Source organism: Hyaena hyaena, unplaced genomic scaffold, assembly GCF_003009895.1.
Source record: "Hyaena hyaena isolate Hyena2069 unplaced genomic scaffold, ASM300989v1 scaffold_197, whole genome shotgun sequence".
Lineage (NCBI taxonomy): Eukaryota > Metazoa > Chordata > Mammalia > Carnivora > Hyaenidae > Hyaena > Hyaena hyaena.
In genome coordinates this window covers 919,207-943,197 of record NW_024080830.1, presented here as the reverse complement: position 1 = coordinate 943,197, position 23,991 = coordinate 919,207, and the positions used below count along the sequence as shown (strand labels likewise).

General features: G+C 44.2%; 1 protein-coding gene across 3 annotated transcripts in view; it reads right to left on the bottom strand.

Moving 5' to 3' along the window:
* Window positions 1–14,342, bottom strand: part of WDR37 (WD repeat domain 37) — a 59,729-nt gene extending 45,387 nt beyond the window's left edge. Inside the window, exon 1 of one of the 3 annotated variants that reach the window (XM_039241644.1) lies at window positions 14,145–14,342. The gene's annotated coding sequence lies outside the window, so the exon portion shown is untranslated. Of the gene's footprint in view, window positions 1–13,617; window positions 13,795–14,144 lie in introns of those variants that run through there. The other 2 variants (XM_039241645.1, XM_039241643.1) reach the window with 2 other exon arrangements.
* Window positions 14,343–23,991: the final 9,649 nt, after the last annotated feature.

Below are 23,991 nucleotides of genomic sequence, written 5' to 3'. Positions count from 1 at the left end.
CAACTGTAATTTATGTTTAGAATGTGACCTGCTCATTTTGTGTTCTTACTGATCCCTCCTTCTCCCGATATGTCTATTAGTTTATATAATTTTAAGATATTCATGGATCGCCCTTCTTCCACCACTGACAATGTCTTTGAACCTCTCCATCTCTGCCTCACTTTCTAAGAAAGCCTCCAAGCGTCCCTTTTTCCTCAAGCTCTCCCGCACAGCCATCCATCTCCTCTGTCATTTGAGAATGTCCTACAAATGCAGAGTATGTGCCTCTTCAAGTTTTGAGCCTCATGCTCTAGAGATCCATGCAAGCTGTTACCTGCACCAACAGTTACTTCCTTCTGATTACTGGGTAGTATTCCACAGTGTGAATATACCACAATGTAACCCATTCGCCTGTTTCAAAAAAAAATGTTTTTTTGTTCTTTCCAGTTTCTAATACAAATAAAGCTACTATGAACAATAATAGAGAGGTTTTTGTGTGAATGTAAGTTTCCACTTCTTTTGGATAGTGTCCACGTGTGAGATTTCTGGAGCATATAGTCAATGTATGTTTAGCTTTCAAAAAAAAACTTTTATTGAGATTTAACTCACCAATCATATAACTCATTCTATGGCCAGCCCTAGGCACCCACTAATCTACTTTGTACATAAATTGGCCCATTCTGGGGCGCCTGGGTGGCTTAGTCGGTTAAGCGTCCGACTTTCGCTTAGGTCATGATCTCGCGGTTCGTGGGTTCAAGCCCCGCGTCGGGCTCTGTGCTGACTGCCAGCTCGGAGCCTGGAGCCTGTTTCAGTCTGTGACTCCCTCTCTCTCTGACCCTCCCCTGCTCACGCTGTCTCTCTCTCCTAGAAATAAATAAAAAAACATTAAAAAAAATAAAATAAAATAAAAAATAAATTGGCCCATTCTGTCCATTTCGTATAAATGGGTTCCTACAATAGGCAGCCTGATCTATCAGGACTGGTTTTTTTCATTTAGTCAAGCTGCATCCACATTATAGCATATGTTGGTAATTTATTCCTTTTTATTGCCAAATATTCCACTGTATGGATACACCACATCTTACTAACAGTTGATGGACATTGGTTTCCATTTGTGGGTCATTATGAATAATGTCACTATAAATAATACCATTTACGTTTTTGTGTGCATTTGTGTTTTCATTTCTCTGTGTACACTCAAAGAAGTAGAACTGCAGTAACTCTATGTTTAACCACACTTAGTATTTTTAAGAAACCACCAAACCATTCTCCAAAGCAGCTATAACATCTAATATTCACATCAGCAATGCAGGAAATTCTGTTTGCACCCTCATTTGGTATGGTCACTGTGTTTAATTGTAGTGGCTCTGGTAAGCGTGCACTATCTTGTTATGGTCTTCATTCACACTTCCCCAGTGGCTGGTGATACTGCACATCCTTTCCTGTGCTTATGTGCAATCTAAACATCTTTCTCAGTAAAATGTCTCCTCACATTTTTTCCCATTTAATAGGACTTTGGGTGTGAGTTCTGAGATTTTAGAGTTCTTCAAACATTCTTCATGAGTTACACATCAGGTATGTGTGTTGCCAATAGTTTCTCCCAGTCTGTACTTTTTTTTTTTTTGTAATCTTTTATCCCAACAGGGTTTTTCACAAAGCAAAACTTTTAAAATCTGACAAAAATCCCATTGATCAACTACCTTTCTCCTCTGTCATCATACATTTAGAATCATGTCTAAGTATTTTTTATCAATCCTATCTCCTAAAAATTTTGTATTCTTCTTAAAATTATAGTTGTATATGCTACATTTAAGTTTACGAGCTACTCTGGGTTGATATTTTTATTAAGGTGCAAAGTTTAGATCCAGGGGTATTTTTATTTTGGACTTTCTTGTTTTACTGTTTGCTGATGGTATCCAACTATTTGAGCACCACATGTTGAAGACTATCCATCTTACACTGAATTCAGAAAATCTGACATCTTGGTCAAAAAGCGATTTGCTATACACAGGTGGGATTACTTCTTGGTTCTCTATCCTGTTCACCTGATCTATATATCTATCTCTCTGCCAGTCAATTGTTGTTGTTTCTTTAAGTTTTATTTAAGTAATCTCTAGACCCAACATGGGGCTCAAACTCACAACCCTGAGATCAACAGTCAGATGCTCCATCGACTGAGCCAGCCAGGCTCCCCTGCCGATAACACTGTTGTGACTAACATGCTGTCTTGAAATCCTTTAGTGATTCCTATTTGAAACTTTTTTCAGAATTGTCTTAGCTATTCTAGTTCTTCTGCCCTTTCCATATAAATTTGAAATATTTCCCATATCTACAAAAATCTTCATGGAATTTTATTAGGAATTCTGTTTAATCTGCTCATCAATTTGGAGAGAAGTGGCATCTTTATTGTGCTGAGTCTTCCAATCTATGAATACAGTATATGTCTCAGTTTATTTAGATCATCTTTTCTTCCCTCAGTTTTGTAGACTTCCACATAAAAGTCCTACATAAGTCTTTTCAAATTTATGCTGAAGTTTTGTGTTATTTTCTGAGTAGTTTTAAATAACATTGTATTTTTATTTCCATTCTGTGTTAATTGCTAGTATCCTACACACTGTTGAACTTATTTATCAGCTTCAGTTTTTGTAGATTCTGTGGCATTTTCTATGTAGACTACTATGTCATCTAAAAAAAAAAAAAGGACAGTTTTATTTCTTCCTTTCTGATCTATAGGCCTTTATTTCCTTTTCTTATTGATCTGGCTAGGAATTCCAGTACTCTGTTGTAAATAGTGACAGCAAACATTCTGCTTTGTTTTGACTTCAAAGTAAGAACACTCTGTCTTTGACCATTAAGTATGATGCTAGCTGTAGGTTGATTGTAGATTTTGTACAGCAAAAGGAGAAGGCTCCCCTCCTGGGAGTGTCATGGATGAGTGCTGATTTTTGTCATCTGTTTTTTCTGCATCACTTATCGGTGATTTTTCTGTAGCCTGTTAAAAAATCAATGCTACTGATGATTTTTAAATACTAATCCAAATTAACATGCATGGAATACACCCTACTTATTCACAGTATATAATTCATTCCCTGTTCTCTGTTTTCCTGCCTCCTTGTGAACATTTTTTAGAATTTCATTTTGATTTATGGTATAGCTTCTTAGTTTACCTCTTCTGTATAACTTTCTTTAGTGACTACTCTAGGTACTTTATTTTTTTATTTATTTCGAGAGAAACAGAAAGAGTCCGAGCAGGGGAGAAGCAGAGAGAAGCGGAGAATCTCAAGAAGGCCCTGTGCTGTCAGCACAGAGCCCAACGTGGGGATCAAAGTCACAAACCATGACATGAGACAAAATCAAGAGTTGGCTGATTAACCAACTGAGCCACCCAGGCGTCCTTAGGTATTTTATTTTCACAACTTACAGTCTACTGATTCTCAACATTTGACCAGTTCGCAGTCATGTGCAGAAACCTCACCTTCCTGTCTCTTCACACTTCCTCATTTGTAACAGTCAAGTGAAATACTTCCTCTACATACATGGAAAACATCAGAGAGTTACACTTCAACCTTCAAACATAAGAGGAGCGTCTACTGAATTTACCGAAGTTTGCTCTTTCCACTGTTTGTTATTCCTTCCTGGTGTTCCCACATTGCTTTATATCATTTCTGTTTTGTTTAGAGAACTTTCTCTACCTACTCTCGAAGGGTGGGTCTGCTGGTGACAGATCATGTGAAATGTTTTCCTTTGATACAGAATTCTGAGTTGATAGTTCTTTTCCTTCAGCACTTGCAAAGTAAGCCACTTCCTTATGGCCTCTATGGTTGCTGACGAGAAATCCACCATCAAATTTGTTTTTCCACTACTGGTAAAGTGACATTTCTCTCTTCACTGCTTTTTTGTAGTTAGTTCTCAGAAGTTTGACTATCATGTTATCTTAGCATCAGCATGGATTTGAATTTTATCCTGTCTTGGTTTCACTAAGCTTCTTGATTCTATAGGCTTATGGCTTGCCAAATTTAGGAAATATTCAGCCAGTATTTCTTAAATGTATTTCAGCCCCACTGTCTCTCTCCCCTCTTTCTGGGATGACAGGAGGTCTTCTGTCACAGTCCCACCACTCACTACTTTTCTCCAGTCTATTTTACCTGAATTGTTCAAATTGGGCAATTTCTATTTCTTCAATTTTTCCTGTGTTCTCTTTGTTCTACTGTTCAGCCATCCCTTGGGTTTCTTGTTTCAATTATACTTTTCAGCTCTAAATTTCCATTTGTTTCTTCCTGTGTTTCCTTCCTGAGATTATGGTGTTTTTGTTTTCCATTTATTTTAATTGCTCACCGAAACCTTTTTATGATGGCTACTTTAAAATGCCTATCAAATCAGTCTTAACATCTGTGATATCTGTGTTGCTGTCCGTTGTCTTTTCTCATTGAAGATGAGATTTTCCCAGGTCTTCATAGGACATGTAATTTTCTACTGAAGCCTCAACATTGTGGGTTTCAGGTTATCAGACTTGGGATCTGATTTAAGTCTTCTCTTACAGCGGGCCTCTAATGACGGCGCCCCAGCAACTTGTTTCTGCCAGGCGGGCTGGAAAGACAGAGACGGAAGTCAGGGTTCTCCACTCAGCCTCCACTGACCTTGGGTGGAAGTACTCCTCACTGCTGCTGGGTGGGCTCTTAACTTCAACCTTTCCCTTGGCCTCCACTCACACCACCCTAACTAACCAGAGGCCCCTGTTCCTGCACCCTACATGGCCTCCTTAGCACGGGTGGTGGTGAAATTCCTGAACCTCTACTACACTTCCTCTGATGCCACCTCGGCAGGAAGGGTGTGTTTTTCTCACCCAAAAAGGGATGAAAATCCCACCTCACCCAGGTTTCCCTGATACTACTTGGCAATGAATGTCACCTCAACATAACTTGTCAAGGGTAAAAGTCTAGATTCCCCACCTAGTCTTTGACAAGACTGAGGGTGGGGGCTGCAGTGTTTTCTAAAAGCATTCTGTCTCCAGGACAGTCTGTTTCCTGGTCTTCTGACTACAGAAAGCAGGCTTTTCTTGAGGTTTCTGAGGTTTTCTTTGGTGTTGCCAGGTTGCTACTTCTTCAGGCCGAAGTCTGAGATATATGAGGCAAAAAGAAACCCAGGGAACTCAGCTCTGTGTCATTTCTCAGGTCCCAATATACCAAGTCACTACAGTTTCTTCTCTCCACTTTTCAGTCTTGCATGTTTTATAGGGTTTTTAGCTATACTTAGTGGAATAGGGACATACATCTACTCCATCTTTCCACAATCACAAAACCAAAGATGTTTTGTGTCTCAAATGATGTACATACAGACCTTGTTTTAAAATAGCAACAAGAGGGGAGACCCGGCGAGCTCGGTTGGTTAAGTGTCTGACTGGCTCAGGTCATGGTCTCACAGTCTGTGAATTTGAGCCCCAAGTCAGGCTCTCTGCTGTCAGCATGGAGCCCGCTTCAGATCCTCTGTCCCCCCCCTCCCCCTCCCCCACTTGTCTTATACTCATTTTCACTCTCTCTCAAAAATAAACATTAAAAATATACATAGGGGCACCTGGGAGGCTCAGTCAGTTTAAGCACCTGACTTCAGCTCAGGTCGTGATCTTGTGGTTCATAAGTTCGAGCCCCATGTCAGGCTCTGCACTGAATGTGGGGTCTCTCTCCCTCCCTCCCTCTGCCCCTTTCCTACTTGCACTCTCTCTCTCAAAACAAATAAAACTTAAATACATATGACATATTTGATATATATGATTGATATATATCATATAAAGTATACAATATACATATACTAAAAGTGGCAACAAGAGGTGTGCCTGGGTGGCTCAGTCCATTGAGTGTCCACCTCTTGATTTAGATTCAGGTCATGATCCCATGGGATGGAGCTCCATATCAGGTTCCACACCAAATGCGGAGCCTGCTTAAGATTATCTCTTTCTCGAGGCGCCTGGGTGGCTCAGTTGGTTAAGCGTCTGACTTCGGCTCAGGTCATGACCTCACAGTTCATGGGTTCAAGCCCCGTGTCAGGCTCTGCGCTGACAGCTAGCTCAGAGCCTGGAGCCTGTCTTTGGATTCTGTGTCTCCCTCTCTCTCTGACCCTCCCCTCCCCTGCTCACGCTATCTCTATCTCTCTCTCTCAAAAATAAGTAAAACATTTAAAATAAAACTTAAAAAAAAAAAATTATCTCTTTCTCTCTCTGCCCCCTCCTCTGCTCACATGTGCGTTCTCTTTCTCTCCCCCTCTAAAAAATAAAAAATAAATAAAATGACAAGAAAGTAAGTCTTGCTTTACAAAACACTAAAAATTTTCAAATTGGTCAAATAATTCTTTTAGGTTTAAAATTCTGTAAACTGTTAATTTATTAAAATTATCATCTATTTTCTATAGCATTACATAAACAAAATTCAACTCTCAAATCTAAAACTAAGGACACACAGGGGCACTTGGGTGGGTCAGTCAGTTGAGCATCCCAACACGATTTCAGCTCAGGTCACGATCCAGGGTCATGAGATCAAGCCCCATATCAAGCTTCATGCTGAGCGTGGAGCCTGCTTAAGATATTTTTTCTCTCCCTCTGCTTCCACCCGGCTTGTGCTCTCTCTAAAATAGAAATAAATAAGGGGTGCTTGGGTGGCTCAGTCGGCTAATCATCTGAACTTCAGCTCAGGTCATGGTCTCAGTTTGTGAGTTTGAGCCCCACATCAGGCTCTCTGCTGTCAGCACAGAGCCCGCTTTGGATCCTCTGTCTCCCTCTCTCTCTCTCTCTGCAGCTCCCTCACTCTCACTCTCTCTCTCTCTCAAAAATAAATAAATATTAAAATAAAAGTAAAGTAATATTAAAAAGGACACTTAAAAATAGAAGTAAGGTTACTGTATTTTTTTAATCTCCAAAATATTCATTTGGTTTTTTTAGTCTTCTACTTCCTTCACTTTTTTTGGATATTCTATTTGTCAAAGCAAGTCACAAGGCCAACCCAGACTCAAGTGGAGGGCAAAGAATTACCCTCCGAAACAAAAAGATTGAGAAAAACTTTGTAGCCATCTTTAATCCTTCACACTTCACTCCATTTACCAATGCTGGCTATACAGAATGAATAACATTCTGCTTCCCCGAAAAAAATATCAGCGAATGGAATTTTTCTGCCACTTTACATACTTAGTGGAATAAAATGGACATCAATGATCCACTGAGTTAAACATCTTCTCAGAATAAAACCCAAAGAAGGGCACAACAGTTAAGCATGTGAGTTTTAGAGCCATGCAAACTGCCCCTCCCAACTCTTCAAAGCATTGGCTTTTTCCTCATGAAGCCACAGCTTAAATGGTATCTTATCTAAATACCTTCCTCTGACCACTGCCAGTCACAGCACCTGATGAGCCTCACCACCTTTGTGGTTTACTCGCTTAATGCTTAATGAATGTCTCCCCCACGACACCATCAACACCTGGACTGGAACACTGTTCTGGCTCACTACTGTACCTGTGGGCCCACCACGTTGCCTGACATAAGTACATGCCCAAAGATTTGATGAATGTGTAAGCGAATGAATGAATGAACACTACATCCATCACTAAGCTGTGGAACCTTGGTCAAGTCACTTAACCACCTTCCTAAACCTTCATTCCATCATCTGTAAAGCAGGGATAGCAAGAGCATTTATTTTATTACGTCATTCATCAAATATACTTCAATTTCATAAATGTGCTAGGTACTGGGAACATGGCAGTGAACTAAACAAACTTGGTCTGTACTTTCAGGATACTGAGAGTTGTAAGACAGACCTTAAATGTCATAATTTATTACAGAAATTATACACTGTGATGACTGCTATGAAAGATACACACAAATATTATGGGGAAAAAGAGATACTAGCTGAAGAGTTAGGAAGGCTTTTCTGAGAAACTGACGTTTAAATTGAGACTGAAAAATTAGTGTTAACCATGTGCAGAACAGAAGAGTGCGTATTCCAAGAACAGGAACAGCATGAGCAAATGCCCTGAGCTGGGACAAGACTGGTTCATCAGAGATACTAAGAGAGGTAATGTGGCTAAAACACTGCACACAACGGAGAGGATGGTACAAGGTAAGTAGGAGAGGGAGGCTTAGATTCTGTTCTTTTATGTTTACATTTTATCCTAAAACAAAAATGAAGCCACTTCAAGGTGTTAAATAAGAGACGCTAGGTCTGCCTTAAAAATCACTCTTGCAGCTGTGTAGAAAACATGTAAGAAAACCAGATGACTAGGAATGGGGAAAGCCAGTTAGGAAGTTAATAACGTAGTCTAGGCAATTAATGATGATCCTTAAGATTAGAGGGTGCTTGAACGGACTGGGGAGTGGAAGGCAGGTGGGGAGAGAGGGGTCAAGAGCAGCCTTCATTTCTGAAGTAAGAAGGAAGTGAAACAAATATCAGATTATTGAGATGAGGAATCAGACTTGGAGAACCAAGAACTAAATATTGAACATTTTGTTGCAAAAATTGCCTTTGAAACATCTAGAACACAAAAGAGGCAGGAGGTACACAGATCTGGAGATGAGATCTAGCCTCATTCACAAATCTTGGAGAGGCCTACAATGAAAGGAAAGATGGGCATTTAGACTCCAGTGGACCTCCAGACCCAATGCCTTACTAAATATTACATTTTTAACAAAAAGAAAAAAATAACTTACAATGAACATTACTGATAAACATACTAAAACTGGCACTCTCTTAAATAACATACAGAAAAATTATTTTTGACTGAAAAATGAAAACAAATTTTTCAAATCTTTATTTTTGAGAGAGAGAGAGACAGAGGGAAGGAGGAAGGGGGGAGGGAGAGCACAAGCAGGGGAGGGGCAGAAAGAGAGGGAGACACAGAACCTGATGCAGGTTTCAGGCTCTGAGCTTTTCAGCACGAGCCTGACGTGCGGCTTGAACCTGTGAATCTCGAGACCATGACCTGAGCCAAAGTTGGATGCTTAACCAAATGAGCCACCCAGGTGTCCCAAAGAACAAAATTTTTAATGAAATATAGGTTTGAAAAGTTTCAGTTACAGAAATTAGGGATAGTTGAAATAAAGACATGGAGAAAAACAACGGAAGCACCTGTAATTGGCAGAATTTTATATACACAAAGATTACAATGATAATAATTTGACAAATTTGAATATAACAAAATTAAATTCTTAAAAAATTCACATGATTCACTCAAGAGTATTTCAGTAACTTATTTTTCAAGTTTTATTTATGTAAGTCATCTCTACACCCTATGTTGAGCTTGAACTCAGGACCCCAAGATCAAGACTCAGAAACTCTTCAAAAAAAAAAAAAAAAAGACTCAGAAACTCTTCCAAATAAGCCAGCCAGACATCCCGCAGTAATTCTTCTTAATGGAAACATTTAAGAACTATTTAACTGTGCCGTCTCCAAAAAAAGAACTGGCCAAGAAATCAAACTGACTTAATGGAATCTTACTCAGAAATTACATTCTTCATAAAAATATTGGGAGATAGAACTGTTTTTCAGTGGTTACACATATTAAATTAATAACCTCATTAAGCATCTCAGTTGCCAAAATCATTAACACCACCAGGCAGAGAAGGACAAATATCATATGTTTGCACGTATAGGAGGATTAGGAGGAACTTGACGGAGGAACAAGGGGGAGAAGAAGGGCGGAAATGTTGGGGGAAAGGGAGAGAGGCAAACCATGAGAGACTCTTGAATGCTGACAAAAACTGAGGACTGATGGATGTGGGGGGGAGGGGGGGATGGGCATGGAGGAGGGCACTTTGGGGATGAGCACTGAGTGTTATGTAGAAACTAATTTGACTATAAACTATTTGCAAAAAAAAAAAAAAAAGAAAAAAAGAAAACTGGATTTTGGCTGTAGAGCACTAAAAAAAAAAAAAATTACACTAAAAAAAAAATCATTAACACCACAATTTGCCATAGTTACCTTACATTTTGTAAGTTGTGATTTGTAAAGGAAGGAAAATATTGACCCCCTGTGAAACGTGTCCTGATGGAACCTCAGAAATGAAGAGATTTTATCTTTACACATTTCAATCAAGTAAATAAATCAGTAAAGGGTTTTTCTTTCCTCTCTGAAAACCTGAATCAATGGAAACATTCCAGTATACGTGCTGGAAAGTTAACACACTTCAAAGATTCCACAAGTTGTTTATAGATGTGCAAAAACTGCAAGATCAACCTTTCTTTCACCTCAAAGTTGTAGATGTTCTGTTTTTTGGGGGGGGGGGTTCTTATTTTTTGTTTTTTTTTTAAGCCATATCTACACCTAACATAACCTCAGGGTCATGAGGCTCAAACTCATGACCCTGAGATCAGGAGTCACATGCTCTACAGACTGAGCAGGCCGGGCACCCCTCAAAGTTGTAGGTGTTGAATCAATGATTTTCTTTCTTAAGTTTCGTACCACTGGTTTTCCAGACACTATATCCTCAGCAGGAAATAAGCAGTCTTCCATACAACCAATTTTAAAAATCCTCACCCTCTGCCTTTCACTGGGGCTTTAACCTCCTTCCCCCCCATGTGGTGCTGTTCTGGGCTTTGCTTACTTCTGTCGCTTCACCAAATGGTCCGTATCCTGGTAATCTTTTCACATTGATCAATTTCCAACCAAGTATATACACTTCAAGCAATTACAAATTACAAATGCGGAACGGGCTGTGGCTCCCCAAAACTGGCATCAAATGGAGACTTCTCATCCTGAGCAAGGTTACCCCTCAGTAACTTCCGAAGCCCTGAGAAGTGCCATCTCGAAGGGCAGTGCTAGGCACGGAGTGATCACGGAAGATCAGCCGGCTGCTTCAGGCCGGCCTCCCGCTCGCTTCCGCAGCCACACCCACCAGGCTCCCAGGCCGGTGCTGGTCGGTTCCTGCAGTCCTTCTACCGCCTTTAAGTCCCTTCCGTTCTCCCGTTGTTAATCTTTCCATCACAATTTTCTTCCTGAACCTTCTCTAAAATCTGCCCACGTCCTCCAGCCCCTCCAGCAGTGTCCGCTGGTGCCAACGCCGCTTTCTTCCGCACCTGACCCTCCAGGAGAACACGGCCAAGCCTGGCTCAGGACCAAAGTGTGTACTGTCTTCACCTCGGCACAGGTCAGTGTTCGTATAAACCTTACGTAGCGCCTGAAAAGTTTAAGGATTCTTCAGGTTGAGATCACGCAGAGAGAGGCAAGGAAGCTGCAGGTGCTTATGGAAGGGGTACTGAGATGCTTTGGCATGGAATCCAAGCTAGACACGTAGGGAAGTGCAGATGGAAAGTACTGGAGAGACACTGGTAACAGATGGAAAAACTGCTACAAAGGTTTGGTGTGAGGCTCACACAGATCAGTAAAAACAGCCACTAATATCCAACATCCCTGAGGTACAGTTCCCAACTACTTAACAGGCCAGACACTTTACTGAACTAGTCACAGAACTGTAAAGGGAGGGGCAGGGGAAAAATTTAAAAAAAAAAAAAAAAAGAATTGTAAAGAGGAAAAAAATTTCTTCACTCTAAAAATTACCTACTATAATCAATGTTAAAATAATCGTTTTACCTAAATACAAACAAAAACAAAAGCCTGAAATTCCGAAAGAAAATTATTTTCTTCAAAATAGACATATTAACCCATTATTAAAGGGCAGACCACATTAACAAGGCTTACGGGTGAAAAATTCCTACTTCTTCAAGCATGGCGCCTGAACTCATGACCCTGAGATTAATTAAGAGTTGCTCTCTCCACCAGATGAGCCAGCCACACGCCCCAATCCTACTGGGTTTTGAAAACATTATTTTCTGGGCGCCTGGGTGACTTAGTCGGTTAGGCGTCAGACTTCAGCTCAGGTCATGATTTCACGGTTTGTGGGTCCAATCCCCCCGTCGGGCTCTGTGCTCATAGTTCAGAGCCTGGACCTTCTTGAGATTGTGTCTCCGCCTCTCTCTGCCCCTCCCCCACTTGTGCTCTGACTCTCACTGTCTCTCAAGAAATAAATAAAATGTAAAAAAAGAAAAAAAAGGAAAGAAAAAAAACATTATCTTCAAGGAAGTATGAATAATTCTCTCCAAAATTCCAACCTCCCTGTCCCACCATTCAGATACATAAATTTAATATAAACTCTCCCCTTGTCACGTGCTGCTACCTGTGTATTAACTCAATTTACAAACCATTACTCACAACTGCATATCCAGTGGGGCTTTTAAACTCTTTCAGCAAGAAAAAACATTTTAGTTAAATTCACGAATGCGAATTATATGCAAAAGAAAGGTTAAAAAATGTCATCTGTATGTGGCACTTAAAAGTATAAAATGTGAGGGGTCTGGGTGGCTCAGTTAGTTAAGTGTCCGGGCTCTTGATTTCATCTCAGGTCACGATCCCAAGGTCGTGGGATCCAGCCTGGTATCAGGCTCACGCTGGGTGTGGAATCTGCTTAAGACTCTTTCTCTCCCTCTCTCTCTCTCTTTCTCTCTCTCTCTCTCTCTCTCCCCCTTTTCCTCTCTCTCCCCCCTCCCTTTGCCCCCTACACTGCTTGTGAGCGCGCTCTCTCCAGAAAAACAATAATAAAGTAAAATGGGCATGTCTTTTAGAAAAAACAAAAACAAGAAAGAAGTGTAAAACCTGAGTGAATTTCCACAAGAAGCTCAATAAAGCTCCTGGCATCTTAGGGTTCAAGGCCTGTGCCCTGCATTCCTGGCGGCGCAAACCCCAAACCCAGCTGCGGAGCAGGATCTTCGGGGAGAGGAAACCCCAGAACCGTCCGCAACCTGCCGGAACTGCTCTGCCTTTCACCTAGATGAAGGCTCGGAACACACGCTTTGGCTTCTGTGAGTGACACTGAACTGGGAGCCATCACTGACCAAGGCTTTCGGCAGCACGCGCACAAGGGGACAGGCCGCCGGAGCTGCCCGCGGCCAAGTGCCAGGAGAGGCGGACACAGGAGGGAGCGCAGTGTCGGGGGCCCCGCGGGAACGCGGGGCACACGTACCACAGCGTGACCTCCTCAATAACAAAACGAGGCGAGGAATGTCGCAGAGCGGGTGTGACACGCGGCCGGGGGCCCCTACCCCCGCGTCCTTGGGCACTATGCCCCTCGGCCAGACCCCATCTAGGCACCGCGTTCGTGCTGCGCTACGAATCCGGACGCAGCACTTGCTCGCGACGGACCCTGGGCCAGCGAGGGGGCGTGCGGAGGGCGGCGGGCGGGGGGCTCTGGAGGGGGCGGACCCCCTCGACGGCGCTATATTCCCGGACACTCCAAAGGTCACAACCTAGAGGCCACCGTGCTGCACTGGCGGGGCCCGCTCGAACCGGAATAAAGGAAACGTCCCAACAAGCCGCTCTCCAAGGACGGGTCGGCTTCCACTGACGAGACCGGACCCCCGGGCCTCTCGGCTCCTGCCGACGGCGGCGCCGTGGGGACTAGGGAGATGGGGTGGACCGAGAGGGGCCCGTCCCTGGGACTGACGGGCCTCAGTCCTCGCCCCGCGACAGGGCACGCGGGCCCGGGGAGGAGGACAAGGGGACGCGGGGGGGCAAGGCCTCACCCGCACGCCCTCAACCCCGCTCGGAGGCCGCGGCCCGCCTGCACCGGGGCCGCCCGTCTCGGGCAGAAAATGACCTCCGGGCACTCACCTGTCCCGCCGCCGCCGAGCCCGCCGACCCCCAATGCCAGCTGGGTGCTGCGCTGCCGCCCGTCCGTTCCCAACCACACGGCGCCCGCGACAGACTGGGAGATGCCGGACACCAAGTCTCCGCCCTGACACAGCCCCACGACCCGGCACCCTGACGCCCCGCACTTCCGGCACCGCCGGAAGCTCCTGCCTCGCCTCGAGCCCAGGCCGCCGGAAGTCCCGCCAGGGCCTCCGCCCTGCGCCGGAAGTCCTGTCCGCGGCCGGCGCCTCGGCCGGGGCCGCCGGAAGTCCCGCCCCTCCCCGCATTCGCGCCGGAAGTCTCGCGGCCGCCCTCGCGGCCGGGGTCCGGGCGCTCGGGTGTCCCGGGGTAGGGGCCACCGGGTGGCGCGGCTCGGGCCCCGAGACTGCGCGTCCGGGCGCGGGGGGGGGGGGGCGGCCGGCGCTCGACTGGCGGCGCGGCACGAGGCTGCGAGCCGCGTCCGGGGAGGCGCGGGCAGGGTGGACAGCGGCGCGGCCCACGGTACTCACGGCGGCGGGCTCCAGCGGGGGTCCCGGGCCCCCACGGGTTCGCGTCCATCGGCTCGGGCCGTGGGGGCGCTCACGGCCGTTCAGCCCCGCGTGCTCCCCGCAGCCGCACGGCTCCTCGCGCGGCCCTTCCCCGCGCGGCCGAGGCGGAGGCTGCTGGTCCGCGCGGGCGCCCGGTGGAGGTAGAACTATTAATATTTCAGCTCATCTGCAGAGGATGACTCATCCGCTTTCCTTTCTGAAATATTTGTTCGCCATTGGCTAAAAAGAAAAAACAAAATCAGCTGCTCACTGCAAAAGGTGGGACTTTGTCGTCTTTGATCTAGGCTGAAAAAGGGACAGAAAGGACTGGAGGCCTTACGTGGGTGGCCATCTGCTCTACAGACAGCTCTACCCGGGCGCTGGAAGCTCTCCCGGAGAAAATCCAAAGCATTAAAACGTTTTCCTTATTTATGGGTCAACATTCTTGCTCCTTCCTTTAAAAACATGAAAGCTCACCATTCAAATTCTAGAAGCCCTGATGAGAAGGTTGCCCCAGAAACAAATTTAACAGTAACCGCAAAGCATGTAGAATAAATCCTGAAGTTATTTACGCATTAAGTGTAGCAGAAGCTCAGCACTAAGAAACAATTCTGTAAGATAAACCAAGGGTTTCAAACTTTTGGAGGTTATGGCAAACATTCCACAGGAGGAGAGATTTTCCTCTAGCCCGCAGGGTTCTTGTGGCTGGTCAAAGAATTAAATTGACATGAGACAGATTAGCAGGAAGATACAAACTTCAATTAATAATGATATATTACATTCACGGGGAATTCACGTAAACATGAGAGATTCTAAACAGGCAAAAATAGGTTCATATGTCATCCTGAACCAAGGAGAAGGGGGTCGAGGTCTGGGACTTGGCAGGGAAGGAAGCTATATTTGCTGAGCCAGCCAGAAACCGTGGGACAGAGAGTACTTCTATCAAACAGACCTTGCTGGTGTCCTCCCTGCCCACCATACCTATGGTTTGTGTGTGATAGCTTCCTTCCGGGAATAGGTCTTCTGTCTTAAACCTTCTAGGCAGTTTGGAAGAAGGGAGAAGCTGTCAAGTTTCTGAGTCTTTTGATCTTTGCTTGTTTACAGCTCAAAACAATCTTCGTGCCTAAGTGGCACATCTTGCCGGGCGGGGGGGGGGGCGGGGGACAAATTTTGGTTCCGTAAGTAGTCAGATAATTTTATTTAGCACCTAATATGCACAAGGCATTCTCCTGGGCATAGGAGCAGATAGAAAAGCTTTATGAACAATACCACCTCCAGGAAACTCACATGCTAATATGTGGTTTTACTTTGCACGGCATCTAGTTTGGATGAAGCTTAGGATTTTGTTAATTGAGGTAATTTTTTTTCTGTGATATATTTAGGATTCCATAAAAGTCACTATATCTAAATGAGTACATTAATGAGGTGTCACAAAACTAACAATGGAAAGGAATCAACACTTTGGCCCTACTGTGCCTCAGGCACTTCACATATTTGATAATTTATTTAATCCTCAAAACAGTAAAATAAAAATTATTCTAGCTTGAATTCTAAGTAAGCATGAAATTGTTAAAATTACTTGTCAGAGGTCAAAAAGCTGGTATTTGGTGGAACAAAGATTAAAAGCCAGGTCCACATGAGAGCTCATATCTCTACCATATATTCCTCTGATGAGGCTGCTGTACCAAATTACCACAAACTAGGTGGCTTAAACAATAGAAATGTATTGTCTCCGGTCTGGAGGCTCCAAGTCCAAGATCATGGTGTCGTCAGGGTGGTTTCCTTCTGAGAGCTGGGAGATGAAATCTATTCATGCCTCTCTCCTAGCTTCTGGTGGTTTGCCAGCAATCTGGTGTCCCTTAGCCTGTGGCAGCCGTCACCGCGGTCCTCACCTGGCATTCTCCCTGTGGAGGATCTGTCTCCTCAATGGGCGTTCTTTCTATAATGTCATTATTAAGGGCCCCTCCTCACCACTATGACTTCACCTTAATGAATTGCATTTTTAACAATGTTTTTTCCAAATAAGATCACTTTCTGTGGTTCTGGGAGTTAGAACTTCAACATAATGCATTTGGGGATTTGGGATACAATCGACCCGTAACACACTGCCTCCTGAAATAACTCTGCATGTGATTAAAAAGGAACAAAGCCAGCCAGCCTAAATTGCAAAAGGTTGTGTCTACAATCCCGTTATCTAATTACCCACTCCTGGAGAAGCTGTAGAAAGTACCCTTCCCATAAACCAAGTCTCTGTCTTGCCCCAAGCCCATCCATGCAAGGTGCACATGATTTACCCCCATCACGAGAGAGCTGAAAAGGGGCACCTGGGTAGCTCCATCACTTAAGCTCAGGTCTTGATCTCAGGGTCATGAGTCCAAGCTCAGTGTTAGGCTCTGTGTGCTGAGTGTGAAGCTAAAGAACAGTTGGATGAAATTTGTTGGGTATTAGGCCATGTATTTAATCCCAGATTATTTTATCTGTGCCTCAAATGCCTAGGTGTTTATACTATAGGGTTATGAGCTAGTTGAGTAATGTTACTTCGTAATCATTACCAAATTGTTTCCTATATGTGTTATATGTGATATATATAATAAGGTTTTTCTTGAGGAACACCATATTTAGCACTTCATTCAGATTTCTGCTCAAACATCACTACCCTGGAGATGTTTTCTTTTCTTTTCTTTTTTTTTAATATTTTTTATTTATTTCTAGGAGAGAGAGAGAGAGACAGCGTGAGCAGGAGAGGGTCAGAGAGAGAGGGAGACACAGATTCCGAAACAGGCTCCAGGCTCTGAGCTGGCAGTCAGCACAGAGCCCGACGCGGGGCTCGAACCCACGGACCGTGAGATCATGACCTAAGCGAAAGTCGGACGCTTAACCGACTAAGCCACCCAGGCGCCCCTGGAGATGTTTTCTTTATCATTTATTTTTAGATAGTTACATGTCCATCCCTTAACGGTACTTTATTTTTCTTCATGGTACTTACCTCCTCTTGACATTGTTTGTTTGTTTACTGTTTTTCCTACTTGAATGTAAATCCTAAAAGCCACTTTTTTCTATCTTGTTCACTGTTACAATCCCATGACTTGGAAAAATGTTTGGCACATAGTATGCGCGCGCGCACACACACACACACACACACACACACACACACTCACTCGCAAAGTTTGCCAAAGGGTATTTTCTTAAATATATAGACTCCTGAATGGCAAAGGTCAATTTGCCATTGATAGGTCAATTGCCAAAAGGTCAATTCCTTTCATCTATCAGATGCATGCAGTTCTGTACAAGAAAAAGGAGAAAAACATCAGCTGGAATGTGAATATAATCCCCTGAACAACTACTCAGTCCCTTTCTCCTACCCATACCTGCCCTCACTAGGAGAAGAGGAAAGTGAATTCACAGCTTCATGGACCAAATGGTCCAGTCCACACAATGGACCTTCACCAGTACTGACTTGCTGTACTTCATCCATGACACCCTAAACAGGTACTGACCTGTTTCTCAATTCAGAACCTTGCAGTCTGTATTAGTTCTCACCCAGGACACACTTGCCATTGTTTCTCTACCGAATTTTTCAGTAGAGCTTGTTACCTTGCACACTGTCCATGTGCTAAAAGAAAAGGAACGCCTGTTCTAATCTCACAGTGACTGTATTTTTGGTCTTCAAGCTGTTTTTAGAAAAGTTTGTCAAGAAAAGTTTTCTCAAGCTTTTTGTTTTTTGGGTTTTTAAAAAATTTTTATGTAATTGCTACACCCGATGTGGGGCTTGAACTTAGCACCCCAAGATCATAGTCCACCCACTGACTGAGTCAGCCAACCACCCAGTTCTCATGGTTTTGAATAAAACAAATCTGCATTGTTCTCATCACGAAACCCAGATTCTTACAAAATGGGGGAATTATTTGGAGTAAAAAATGTTAGGAAACTCTACTTAATGAACAACCAAACATGTACTGTAAACTTGTTCCAAATGAGGTTAGAAAACTATACCTCTGTTGATCAAAGGTGCATATAAATGAGCAAATCTTGTGAGTAGCTCTGTACCAGTCTCTAAGTCATATAGATGATATCCTTTTTTTTTCTTTCTCAATACTACATAATTTGCAACCCAAGAACATTCACATTATTAAAAATAGCAGTGCCCAGCCATTGACTGAGGCATTGTTATTTATATTTTCAGGAAGAGGGGCTCTAATATATTTAGCAAACAGCCCTGAGCTCTTTTTTTGTTAATATTAACGATGTAAAGGGGCGCCTGGGTGGCTTAGTCAGTTGAGCATCTGACTTCGGCTAAGGTCATGATCTTACGGTTCGTGAGTTCAAGCCCCCGCATCGGGCTCTGTGTTGAACATTTGCTCAGAGCCTGGAGCCTGCTTCGGATTCTGCGTCTCCTTATCTCTCTGCCCTTCCTCCACTCATTCTCTGTCTCTCAAAAATAAATAAATGTAAAAAAAAACTTTTAAAAAATATTAACAATGTAAGGAACCCAATACTTAAACAGCTCTACAGTGAACTCTACTAAAAAGCAGAACTATATGATCTTAATAAATAGGCCTAAACATTTACAATGAACTATGGGCTCCCTTTGCTGTATATTGTACAACAGCTCTTTGTGTCTATTAAGTTTATATATAAAGATTTCCTGACAGGGACATCATTGTCCCCAGTCTGATGTCATTATTTTGCGTAACTTGGCATCTTCAAAGTTAGAGTGGTGAAATGCAAATACTGTGCCATGTTAGTAAATCTGGCAAGTTTGGTCACATCATTCATCATGTTATAAAAAGGGAACCAAAAAAAAAGTACATAATCTCTGAACTTCAGTTTCTTCATATAAGTAGGGATAACACCATGTAGAATTTCTGTAAGGATAAAGTGAAGTACTAAAGGTAAAAAGCACACAGCAGAGTATCTAATGCAAATCTCAACTAGAAGGGAACATAAAGACTATCTAGCCTTCAATCATAGATAAAGGTGAGAAGGCCAGAGATTCTAGTGCAGTATTACTGAGCAAGTAATAGAACCTGGGTAGGGACTGAAGTCTTCTGAGATCAGGGGGCTTTCCAATGCACCAGCAGTTCTCATTCGGTGGGCCACGGACCCCCGTGGCTCCCCAAACCCTCCAGGCTCCATTAGGACACCAGGCACTTCAGCCTAGTACTAGGATGTGACTTGCCTTTTTCACCCTCATGCTCTTCTGAGCACACAGCAGTTTTCCTAGAGACTATACGATGTGTGATGACATCATTCTCTAAGGCTGATGGAATGTGTGCTTGTGCACCATTATGTCTGCTAGGACTTTTTTTTTTTAATGTTTTTTATTTATTTTTGAGAGAGAGAGAGAGAGAGCAGGGGAGGGTCAGAGAGAGAAGGAGACACAGAATCCGATGATAGGCTCCAGACTCTGAGCTGTCAGCACAGAGCCCAACGCGGGGCTTGAACCCACAAACCGCAAGATCATGACATGGCTGAAGTCGGACCTTTAACCGAATGAGCCACCCAGGCACCCCTAGGACTTTCTAAGGTAGCAGAGGTAGGGCTATGGTTCTCAAAGTGTGGCTCACAGATCCCCCAGGGTTTCCAAGACTTTATTTTTTTTTAACGTTTATTCATTTTGAGAGACAGAACAGAACATAAGCCAGGGAGGGGCAGAGAAAGAGGGAGACAGAATCCAAAGCAGGCTCCAGGCTCCGAGCTGTGAGCACAGAGCCCAACGCGGGGCTCGAACTCACTGACCATGAGATCATGACCTGAGCCGAAGTCGGACACTCAACCAACTGAGCCATCCAGGCACCCCTCCGAGACTTTTAAGAAAATTATTTTCATAATAATACTAAAAGTCATTTACCATCTTCACTGTGTTGATATTTACATTGATGGTGCAAAAGCAAGCTTTTGGGGAAGGAGGAGAGATAAAAGTACTAGCGCCTTGTCACTTACCAAGGCCATGCATTCCTAGTCGTCCCTGTACTCTTGGCTGCCATGCACATGCAGTAAAAAACCAACTGCACTTAACAGTGTCCTTGATGAAGCAGTAACAAATATTAATTTTAATAATCTGAACTCTTAAGGGGCGCCTGGGTGGCTCAGTCGGTTAAGCGTCCAACTACGGCTCAGGTCATGATCTCACAGTTTGTGGGTTTGAGCCCCGCGTCGGGCTCTGTGCTGACAGCTCAGAGCCTGGAGCCTGCTTCAGATTCTGTGTCTCCCTCTCTCTCTGCCCCTCCCCCACTCACGCTCTGTCTCTGTCTGTCTCAAAATAAATAAACTATAAAAAAAATTTTTTTAAATAATAATAATCTGAACTCTTTAGTATTTACCTAATACTCCATGTAACAAGATGGGGAGTACACATAAAGCACTTTGGCGACATCCTGAATTATGATGGTTGTCTTGAGGAAAAGCTCCTTTGAGGATGGGTTGCGTGCTGAACTTTTTTCATAGAACCCTATTTTTACTGGGAAAAATGAGTAACATTAATGTTATTAAGAGCAGGGTATTCGGCAGACATTTTCTAAAAAAAAAAAAAAAAAAAATCTAAGCCTGGGTGGCTCAGTCTGTTAAGCGTCCGACTTCAGCTCAAGTCATGATCACATGGTTTGTGGGTTTGAGCCCCACGTCAGGCTCTGTGTTGACAGCTAGTTCAGAGCCTGGAGCCCGTTTCGGATTCTTTGTCTCCCTCTCTCTCTGACCCTCCCTTGCTCACACTGCCTCTCTCTCTCTCAGAAATAAATAACACATTAAAAAAAAATACTGAGTGCACCTGTCACTACAAAGAAGATAACTGCTAGTATTTTTTGCCAAAAATAGATTTGAATAATCACGCAAAAATTCAACTTTAAAAAAACATGTATCTGCCACCAAGGGCTTGACAGTTTCCCAATGCTTAAAGACTTTTCTGATGAAATTACTGATGTTATTAACAAAGGTGATTGGTATGGAATCATGAAATGTGCCAACATTTGTAAGATCTGCTTAATTCAGTGAAGCAGTATTTTCCAAGTGGCCCAATATTACAAAATCATGCGTGGGAAAATATACATTCAAGTTTCAGTCAAAAGCAATGAATGTTAATGTAGCAGAGTATAAAGTGTTCATTTATTTGGTTTCAGATTCCAAAGAACAAATATCCTTTAAAAAAAAAACACTGCTTGTGGTGTTTTGGTGTATTATCAGAAAAGAACAGCCATGATCATCTGAAAAGGCTAATAAAATACTTCCCAATTTTCGGGCATTCTCTGTGGGAGGCAAGATTTCCTTTATATATTTCAGCCAACGCAACATGTAACAGCAGTCTCCTATTGTCAGACATTAAAGAAACTTGCAAAAATGCCAACAAAATCTCCCACAAACCTCTTCTGACATTTTGTTTGGAAAACATAATTATTTTTTATTAGAATGCTATTTTCTGTATACGGTGTACTTATCATTATCTTTAAGTGAATTAACAAATATTTAAATGAATTAAATATTTTAATATATGTTTTAATATTTCTACTAAAGTAAACAGGGATAGATACAAACAGTAAGGAAAAGCTCTTTAAGTTTCTCAATAAATTTTAAGACTATAAAAGTGTCCTGAGACCAAAAAGTTTAAGGACTCCTGCACTGCAATTTGCTTAGCTGTGATCCTTTAAAGATACTTCAATATTGCAATTAATTTAAATTTCACAGGCAGAGAGGAAGGAATTTCGACTACATAGACATTTTACAATTATTTTTAAATGGAAAAATAATTTCACATGTAATCTGAATTAAGATACTCCTGGGGCGCCTGGGTGGCTCAGCTGGTTGAGTATTAGACTCTTGATTTTGGCTCAGGTCATGATCCCAGGGTGGTGGGATGGAGCCCCGCCTTGGGCTCCGCACTGAGCGTGGAGCCTGCTTGATATTTTCTCTCTTCCCTGCCCCTCTCTCACACTCTCTCTCTCTAATAAAAATTTTTAATACTTCTAATATATAACTACGCTTTATTCAATTTATTTGAATAAGTGAATGTCACTTGATGGCAAATTTAGTAATTTTAATAATTTAAAATTTTTAACAGATAAACAAAATTTTAAAAGTTAACACATTAATAAATTTAATATTGAATGACAAATCAATCCTATCCAAGTGCGGAAAGTCCCTTAACCTATCTTCTACCTCAAGCAACTTTGCTAAATGACCCTTCTTGGGGAAATTACCACTTTAGAATGTATAGAACTTCCTCACTGGAGACAAACTTCAAAGATTGCACACAAGGTAATGTATGTGTGTGCGTGGGGGTGTATGTAGCATGGTGTGTGGTGAGGGTGTGATGTGCATGGGGGATGAGTCTGGTAGTGTGATGTGGTGGGGGGGGTGTGGTGTGGGTGTGGTGGGGTGTTGGGTGGGGGGAGTGTACGGCCAAAGGGGGTTTCTGTAGAGTGTGGTGGGTGTGGGGGGGCATGTGTGGAGGCGTCTGTGGGGAGATATGGTGTAGGGATGTGGTGTGTGGCAGAAGGTTTTGAAGGGGGGTTACGGTGGGTGTGATGTGGGGGGCTGTGGGGTGTGGGTGTATGGGGGGGTGAGTGCAAGGTCGGGGTTTTGTGGTGTGTGCAGAGTCCTGTGTTGAGGGATGTGCAGCGGGGGTGAGGATCAGTGTGATGTGGGGGGAGGGATACGTAGGAGGTGTGGGGGGGCTGTGGGGGAATTGGGTGTGTGGGTGTGTTGGGGTGTGATGTCTGTGGGGGAATGCAGATGTGGTGCATGGTAGATGTAATGCATGTGGGGGTGGATGTATGGGGGTGCGTGGGTGGGGGGATGTGCAGGGATGTGGGCACGTGGGGTGTGGGTGTAGGCTGGGTGTGATTGGAGGATTTGGGGGGTGTGACATGGAGGCCTGGGTGGGAATGAAGGTACATGGGGTGTGGATGTGATCTGGGGGACTGTTGGTGTGGGGTGTGACATGGGGGCTGGGTGGGAATGAAGGTACGTGGGGTGTGGGTGTGATCTGGGGGACTGTTGGGGGTGTGGGGTGTGACATGGGGGCTGGGTGGGAATGAAGGTGTGTGGGTGTGATCTGGGGGACTCTTGGGGGTGTGGGGTGTGACATGGGGGGCTGTTGTAGCCCCCCGGGCCGAGATCAGTGAACAGAACACGGAACCCAAACTGGCGCCACAGGCTTCTTTACTCGGCGCTGGGCAGCTGGGGAGCAGCCCCGAAGAGCGGCAGGGCGGAGCTGCTATTCTAGAGCTTCTCAGGCAGGACGAGGTTCCCAGGCATCTGCGTGACCGGGTCCTGTTTCTCTAAGATACAACTGTGGCCTATGTGGCGCGTAGGCCTCGGAGGCAGACAGCGCAGTTACTGTGCTCGCCTCGGGCTTCCTGCCGAACTTTCTGGCACAGTTCCTGAGAGCTTACCTTGCAAGGGTGAGGCTAGCTTGCTGTGCGCACGGTGTTCTCATCTTCTAGTTCTTTATGTACAGAGTGTATTGGCCAAAGGTTATAAACAGGGTGAGGGGGCTGTTTGGGGATGACGGCACGCGGGGTGTGCTTTGGGGGGTGAGGGTGTGGAATGTGCGGGAGGGGCGTGTGAGGATGTGGTTGTTCTGAGGGGCCGTCGGGGGTGGGGGGGTGCCGCGCAGCCGGCCGGACGGACACACCAACAGGGACGTCGCGTCGGTCCCCATTCCCAGGGAACGTGTCGGCCCGGCTCCAGCCCGACCTCGGCCGCCAGGGCGCCTCCCCCACAGAGGCCAACCGGTCTCAGCCCCGGAGGTCGCTCACTGCGCAGAAGCCGGCGCACAGACGTCACGACGTCTCCGAGCGCGAGCCTGCGGGGACCGCTGACTTTTGCCGGCCCC